The sequence below is a fragment of the Myxocyprinus asiaticus genome, chromosome 2, assembly GCF_019703515.2.
Source record: "Myxocyprinus asiaticus isolate MX2 ecotype Aquarium Trade chromosome 2, UBuf_Myxa_2, whole genome shotgun sequence".
Taxonomy (NCBI): Eukaryota; Metazoa; Chordata; class Actinopteri; order Cypriniformes; family Catostomidae; genus Myxocyprinus; species Myxocyprinus asiaticus.
This window is the reverse complement of record NC_059345.1, coordinates 10,445,348-10,454,522: the sequence shown is the minus strand read 5'-3', so window position 1 is coordinate 10,454,522 and position 9,175 is coordinate 10,445,348.

Genomic DNA, 9,175 nt, shown 5'->3' with positions numbered 1-9,175 from the left:
TCATGACCGTCTGCCATTCCCAATATGAGTTATTAGGTGCTGAAATTTGACTGGCTGCAGGCGGCCATATTTGTTGATTTGTGGAATCGATTTTTTAAGAATATGTTAGCATTTCAACCAAAGAAGATGCATATTTAATTTGAACTTTGTCACTCAAACAGCTGCGAAGTTACAACATTTTATTTAGTTGTAGTGCCCCCTAGTGGCGAAATTGTACAAAACTTTGCATACATCTTCAAAATGTCCTCCTGACTACTTATACCAAGTTTGGTTACGTTTCAAGTTGGCGTTGAGTAGATATTGATCAATTACTCAAATCGCTTTCAACCGAAGGAACTGTTTCGCTAATATCTTTGGAACAATTTAACTTATCGAAATTTTTTAAACAACTTTTGTCAGGGGGGTATGTAGATTATATATACCTAATTTCGACTAATTCAATCACACAAACGGTCTAGGAGGAAGTAGTTTATAGACGGAAATGAAATTGGAGATAGCCATTTTGTGACCCAAGGAATCAGAGGGAAAAATAATTTTGATTTTAGCCCTCATGGTTGCGGAGATATGAGCCAAAATGTAGAAGTGCTTATTATAGTGCCACCAAGAGTCAGATGGGTGTGCAGGTATGCGCCTGAGTAGCAGTCGGGATTTGGGACCATCCTGCCAAGTTTGGTGTCTCTAGAACTTACGGTCTTTGCTGCCCATTCTCTTTTAGGGCAGAAAATCACACCGTTTAGGTGAGCATTTGATAGCATCTTTTTCAATCAAATATTTATATAAAATTGCTTAGTTGTGTGTTTAGTGCTACACATGTAAAAAATGATCACCGCAGTTGTGACAGAAATGTTGTCAGCACATACTTTATGCACATTAGGCAACAAAAGCAATCAAATATGAAAACTGAACGTTCAGAGAAAATGCACTGAAAAGTTTGCTTTTATTCACTATACTTGATGTGTCAAACTGGTGTGTCTCATCTGTTCAGGGTCTGTAGGGCTCATAAAAAAAAAGTGATAATGTTAAACTGAACCTGCAAATATCCTGATTATATTTGGTTATATACAGCTGTGAGTCATCCCTCTCAATCACGAACAGCATCAACTCAGTTTGTTATTCTTTTGCCAATGATTAACTCCACAAAATTCTGGCTCCTGCACTGGCTATTGTGTGCAAATTCACAATATTTGCAGGACTAATTTTTTACTCATTGAATAGGATGATACTTTTTAGAGAAAATGGAAGAATAGACATTTTATCTCTTTTTTCCAAAAAGAAAATTCAATTTAAATGCATTCTTAAGTAAACATGACATTTTATATGACCACTGTTTTCCTATGTGGGTTGATATTGTGAAAGGGCTTTAGCAGGTCAAAATGCTTCTCCTCAGTTTTAAAAATTTGTAAACAATAGCCCTAAAATGTTACAATTATTATTATGTTTTTTTGTTTGTTTGTTTGTTTCAAAGTAAAGTTGATCAAAATGATTTGTTAATTAAGAGTATAAGTCATGTTTGTTCTTCAGCCAGATCTTATGAAGGAATTAATGGCCAGACCTCTGTGTTTCATAGTATATGTTGACTCATGTTAAACAACTAAATTTTGATGAATTGCACATTACATGATCCAATAGGTCCATTTCAATCAAATGCGAAGTTACAATTTGCAGTTCAAAACTTTGTAAGTCCACAAGCACTTCTTTTTAGACAAATATGTATTTCTATAATAAACATGTGGCTCTCTAACTTATAAAAGTGATTTTGTGAACTGATGTGTTTAAACTCAAATATGCAACGTTTTTATAGAACTGAAACTACAATCATGTAAACACTTTAACAAATACATTATCAGCTCAACTGGGTACAGCTTTTGTGTTTTTGTACATTTGTAACACATATGAAACTGCTTACTGGTGTGCATAAAACACCAAATGCATAGTCTGAACTGGACATTTAAAACACATTAAATCAGATTTTTACAAGCCTCATCCAAACCACATTCGTAGGTGACTTGGAATCCAATTAAAATCTGATTTTTCTTAATGCATCTCAGTCTCAACGGTCAGATTGGATTTCATGTGTTTTTTCGTCATTTGCTGTGCGCGACGGTTGTTATACATCAGGTTTTGTGACAAAAAACATACTGCGCTCTGAACAGTATAATTATGCCTTCACAGTGCACTTCGAATTTAATACAATAATGATGGCCACACAGTAGGATCGCTGCAAACAGAATTTTCAATAAAAATGACTTGAAATGTGAGTTCAGCCTGTTTTATTACACATTTCAGCCCTACAAAACTCTCAGGCAGGCACGTGCAAACATAGACATCAAAGGGGGCTTGAGCACCTGCCCTTTTTCTTCCTCGAGCGAAAGTGCCCTTTTTTCTGGGGTGCTTTTTTATTTTTATAAATTGAATATATATATATATATATATATATATATATATATATATATATATATATATATATATTCCTGTTTGCGCACAGCTTCCTTGTCAAACAAATATACTTATTTATTAAAAAATCAAAATATCAGGTCGGAAAATGAGACTTTGTCGAGTTCTGATCCCCTCCCTCCCTCTCTCTCTCTCTCTCTCTCTCTCTCTCCTCTTCCTCTCTCTCTCTCTCTCCCTCCATCCCTCTCTCTCTTTCTCTCTCCCTCCCTCCCTCCCTCTCTCTCTCCCTCCGTGTTTCAGTGCAGTAGTGCAGCACACATCGGCACAGACACACAGACAGGCAGACAGGCAGGCAGCAGCCCCTCCCAGCTCCTATCCCAGTTGTGTTTTTCTTGGCTTGTGTGGAGGTGAGTGGTGATGAACAAAAGACTAAGCTGCCAGTGCCTTGACTTTACAGCTAATTAGCCAAAAGCCAAAAGACAAATATAGTTAACTTGTGTCTTGCTAACATGCATGACTCATGAGCTACTAGCTAATGTAATAAGTTAGCTAAAGTTTAGCTAAGGCAATATATCATGGCAATACAGGCTAATGTACTGTACTTAATGGAGACACTACAGGTGAATACAGTAAAATTTGTGTCTAATAACGTCATCACAATCGCCACATTGATATGCAAATTAGGCGTTAACTAATTAAAATGCACAAATTTGCATACATTTGACAAGGTGAATAGGATAAACAAAATAACTAAAGCATATCACCACAGAACTTCCCCAGTTAATGACTTACATCAAGAGTCTTTTCCCCTGAAATGTTATGTTTAAGTATGCAGATTAGCTAGTTTTGGTTCATTTAGAAGAAATTTACAGATGCAAACAGATGGAGGGTAGTAGGCTTCAAACAAACACCATCTAAATGTGTATTTTGGAAGTTTTCTTTCCATTAGAGTAAAAGAAGACATGGAAGCAAAATAGACCAAAATCTCTAAATTGACCACTACATGAAAAAAGTGTCCTGCCTTAAACAGTAACTTCATAATTTTGATCGTAGGCTCCTCATCTAATAATTATCCATTCTATTAGTTTGTTGTATGCTGATAGATCTTTACATGATACAGACAGCCCTCCCTCAAATGTGAAACTAAATCCTTGTCACCATCAGTTATTGTGTGTGTGTGCGTACGTGGTAAGTGTAATTATAATAGCAATAATAATAATAATGTATTTGATCAATTATGAAACAACTGCGTGAGTGTGAGGGAATTGGTAAGGAAGTCAGAGTTGTGTTAATATATTTAACGTTTTGTTTAAAAAAATTTTTTAAATAAATAATTACGAGAAGTGCCCTTTTTTACCACTTGAGCCCCTGCCCCCCAAAATGTCTGTGCACGTCCCTGCTCTCAGGTAAAGTTCATATTTGGATACTGCTCTCATGAAAAGCATAATCAATGGTGAAACATCCATCACTAAAATCTCATGCATGGTGAATATATGCATGTTTGCTGCATTACTATGACAACTAATGTGGACGTGATTTCATAAGTGACTGTAGTCTGAACAGAAAAAATCTGATCTGGCCACATATAACTTGCAGTTTGAATAGTCACTCAAAAAAATCGGATTTTAAGAAAAATCTGATTTTTTCTGCAATGTGAACAAAGACATATAATTTCACTGATTACATCTTACATGGCACTGACTGCTGAACTAACTTGCTTTGCATCGAGCCGCGCACTGCTCCTGAGTCCTGTCTTCTTTGATTTGATTGGTCATCTCAAACGACATTGACAGCGGTGTTAAATCACTAACATTTCTACTGCAAAGCTATTAACAACTTGAAACTTTCTGTGATTTAAAACATTGTTATTATTATTATTAAAGGCATGTTTTTATTTATTGTTAGCTCTGTGAAAACATATAAATGGCATATAGTTCTGTTTATGTTTGTAGATAGATATTTCTATTCATAGCTTTCTCTTCCTCTTCTCCCTGGTTTTGTTTAATAACACTTAACTTTATAAAACTATATATATATATATATATATATATATATATATATATATATATATATATATATATATATATATATATATATTTCTCCCCTTTTTCTCGTGTGGAGTTTTGCTCTCAGGTCAAGAACGTATTGAATTTCATTTTTGCTGTTTGAAGGTCTGTCCTCTCAGTTTTCCCTCACGACATCTAAGACCCCACGAGGCTTGTGCCCATACAATAATTAAAATGGGGAGAACCCCGTGAAGGCTTGCGGGACCTCTCGAACTGCGAATAACAGGGGTTCAAGCCACTTATCCGAACTTACGAATCATGTTTTTCAGGGTTTCATTAAACCGTTCGACCAAGCCGTCCATTTGTGGGTGGTACATGCTTGTCGGAATCGATTCCCAATAAATCATACAGCTCACGTAGTGTACATGACATGAATGTAGTGCCTTGATCAGTGAGGATTTCTTTCGGAATCCCCACTCGGGAGATGATTCTGAAGAGTGCCTCCGCAACACTACGTGCTGAAATGTTGCGTAGAGGCCCTGCCTCCAGATATCACATTGCATATTCCACCAGAACCAACACAAAGAGATGTTCGCATGCTGTCCGCTGTAATGGCCCGATGAGATCCATGCCAATTCTTTCGAAGGGGACCTCAATCAATGGAAGCAGGCACAAAGGCGCTTTTGGTGTGGCTGCCGGATTCACCAGCTGACATTCACGGCATGCCGCACATCACCTGCGAACATCCCCGTAAATGCCCGGCCATTAGAAATGGGCCATTTGACATTTTAGTGTTTTTTTCTCGGCCTAAATGACCCGCCAACGGATTATGATGAGCCATCTGGAATAGCATTTCCCGACGACTCTTCGGTATCAACAACTGGGTTGCATCTTCTTTTGTCTGAGGGGGGACAGGAGAAACCGGTGGGTGCAGCCCCAGAAGCCAGGGAGTCGGTTTAGGTGGGGGACCACCACCCGTTTCGGGGAGGAATCACAGGACGGGAGGAAGGGGAGGGAAGAGAAGGAGGGGAGACAAGAGAGAGAGAGAAGGATCTCAGGACTTGCCGGATCCCGAATACGCCACCATGTGGTCCTCTGCCAGATGGATTGCCATGTGGAGTGACTCTGGGTGCTCCAGTACCACTAGGTCGATCACGGGCCCGACGTCGCGCTGCTCTGCCAGCAACCACCTCTGGCAGGCATCCCGGAGCTTCTGGCTGAAGGCAAACGGGTGGCCGTGCTCGCCAAGGGTCAGCGAGCGGAAACGTTGGCGCTGTTGCTCTGGAGTCCGGCCGACCCATTGCAAGATGACTTTCCTCAAATCCGCATATACCAGGAGGTTCTGCACTGGTAGCTGCTGTGCCGCAAATTGGGCCTCCCTGGACAACAGTGGGATTAAGCGGACCAACCACTGGGTGCTTGGCCGAGCGCATGCCCCTGCCGTCCACTCAAAGAGCTCCAGGAACGCCTCCGGGTCATCTTTGGGGCCCATCTTGGCCAGTAGAACACGGAGGTGGGAAGATGTGGGGTCAGGGGTTGTGGAAGCAGCCCCCTGCCGGTCCAGAGCTCCAGAGCACCCGCCGGTCCTCCACTTGGGCTTGGAGGAGCGAGATGAAGAGTTGTTCCTGCTCCGCACGCAGCTCGAGGAGGGCCTGATGCTGCGAATGGTGGAGGCTGGCGAGGGTCTTTATCACTTCCTCCAGTGGTGAGGACTCCATGGCAGCTTTCTTCCTCTAAATCCCGTGTTTCAGCACCAGTGTGACAAGTTTGAGGAAGGTGTAAAGAGGAAGTGGGAGAAATCCAACTCAAAAGATATTTTATTTTTAAACAAAAAACTCGCTTTCCAGCGGAATCTTCAAATGGCAAAATAAACAGCACAGTCTCGGGGTGTGCGTGGCTGCTCTCTCTCTCCTCACTGGCATCTGGCTCGCTCTTAAATCCGTCTCCAACTCTCACTGCAATGACAAACAGCTGTTAAAGACAATGATTGACAGGTGATGATCCTTGCCATTCTCATCTACCGATCTCGCTCTCCATTCACAAGCCGGGGATTAACCACACCCCCACCACCATAGCTATAAAAACTATACTATACAAAATCAAGATAACTTTGTTGACATTTTAAAATCTCCAACTGACAAAGCAAAACAAAGTGTTAAAAAAAGTCTGAAAGGCTGATTATTTCGTTTTGACAAAATTCTTCGACGTATCGGATATTACATTATTTAACAGTTATGACAGTTGTACAAGTTTGACATGACCTTATTACTACACTGTAAAAAAAAATCTGTTAAATTTAAGGTAAAATACTGGCAGCTGTGGTTGAAATTTACCATTAAAAAAGGTGACGATGTTTAAAACTTTACGGGATGTCATTTTGATGTTCGTATATTTTACGGTTCACTACTGTTTACATTATTAAATTATATAAACTTGATATAGTTAACTTCTGGAATTATAAAAGTCTGCTTTTCACTTTAAAATGTATTGTTAATTACCATAGTAACTACAAAAGGCCACATGATGGCATAAATTTCATCAAGAGTGACCCTTCCAACAGCAATAATTATTACACATGCAGAGACAGTGCACAGAATTACTCACACAAACACAAAACCCCATCAGGGTAACATGTGACATAAAAATAATGCAATAAACATTAACTAAACTGCATAAAATATAACACAGAACACCCCAATGTACATTGCTGATATTAAAAATAAGAAGAAACAAGACTATTTCCATAAAATATATTAACAACCGATTATTGTTTTTACCATAATTTTAACAATAGTTTCACATAAAAGGTACATGTATTCTCCTGTTAAACATAATATACATTTTTATAATCAATTATATGGTAAAATTATACTTTTTACAAGTAAAAAATACAATATTACAACATTTTACCGTAAAATTACATACATTATCTTTTTAAATATATTGTTAATCAAAGTTTTTTTACTGTAACATTTTTACATTCTTTGTTAAAATTAGACATTTTTTTCAGTGAAATGCATATACTGACATGAAAAACGTTGGCATCAGCTATTGTCATTATTAACACATATGTTAATAAAAAACACAAAAGGCTCTCATTTGTGACCCCAGTATTATGTAACTTTGTTATAAGGGTCTCAAGGCAATGTGAGTACTGTGGAAATGGGGTAGTATTACCCTGACCACATACGCAAGATATTTGAAAATAAGTTATTAATATGATTCTATAGTCTAATGTGCATTCCTTCTTAACGGCATGTATAAGAAATATACAAAATAGCACTGATATACTATTCTATTCAACTACTACTTTACAGAATTATGCTAAAACAGTCTTACATAATAATGTTTTTAGTCAGCCTACCTAATTTTTCTCTCCCATCTAACCCCATCACACCAAAAACTGATTGTGATCCTTTCACATAGGATTTTCAAATATGTTGTCCTTGGCACATACTGTATCTGAAGAGTGCCATTAGACAGGAATTTGAGATGAAATCAGATGTCTTATTTGACTGTAAGCACTGTAGTCCAAGAGATATTGCAAGCTTTTTATGCTTAAATGAAATCATTGTATATAGCTCTTCATAAGTCTTCAAGGGAGGGAGTTTCCTGTCATTAGCTTAGTGAGCACAGATGCATGTCCGACTAAACACTAACAAACAAGACAGGATATAACATAAATCAATTAAGTCTCATTCAAACAGTACAGCAATTAGTGGCTTACAGCTGTTTGCAGGCATACCCAAAGGTAAAACACCCACACACACACACACATACAGTATACATACACCAAATGCTATTATGGTTTCCAGAGCCTTTTTCAGTCCACCCACAATGTATTTCAACATACTTGTTCACATCTTACATAACTGATGTTTGAATATGTAAAATTCCCATTTAAATGGAACATTATGGAACACAATTTAGCACAAGTGTCTACCTCTGGTGTAATATCCTCCACTCTTATTTGGATAACAGTTCCAGAGAAATAAAAATAGAAACTACGATGCTCTGTTATTTGTTGTTGTGGAGAATGGAACTGGCTTTATGAAAGGAAAAGTGCTTTTCAATTCTTCTGCAAGAGAAGAAATGGCAGTGCTGTGCCACTAGGCTGTTACGCTCATCCGCCACACTCATTAAGGTTGCAAAACTCTGGCCTGTTGATAATACCTACAATATCAAAATCCACAAAAGGAGGTTAATCCTTTTCCTATGTGGCTCTTAAACTCTTTAGCCAGACATACACCTAATTTATGTCTAAACCTCTTAGTTATGCTGCATTGGTCAGGTCTGACGATTCTCAGGTTTTTAATCACCATAAAAATAAATACCACTTACACAAACACATACTTTGTTTTCCCTGTTTCGACCTTGACATGACCATCTTGAAATTTGCTAGATCCTATGTTAGCTCCAGCCCCGGTTCTTGCTTTATATTCCACCTCATCTGTGTTGCTGAGCGACGACTGCCTACTACAGCCCATAATGACCTGACAGCGATGGACACTTCACTGACCAGTCATTTCAGCATGGACTTCAAAGACTATAAACTACTCCAGCCAGACAGCGAGGAATGCTACAATGAACACTACCTGCATCTCTTCCAGTTGTCTTAGGTTGGATGTGAGTGTATTAATATATCATTATTCTTACAGTTTAAGCATTAACCAAACTATTAAAGCATTTTTTAACAAACATGTTAAATAATCTGGTAACACTTCACAACAAGGTTCCATTTGTTCACATTAGTTAACATGAACTGACAATGAGCA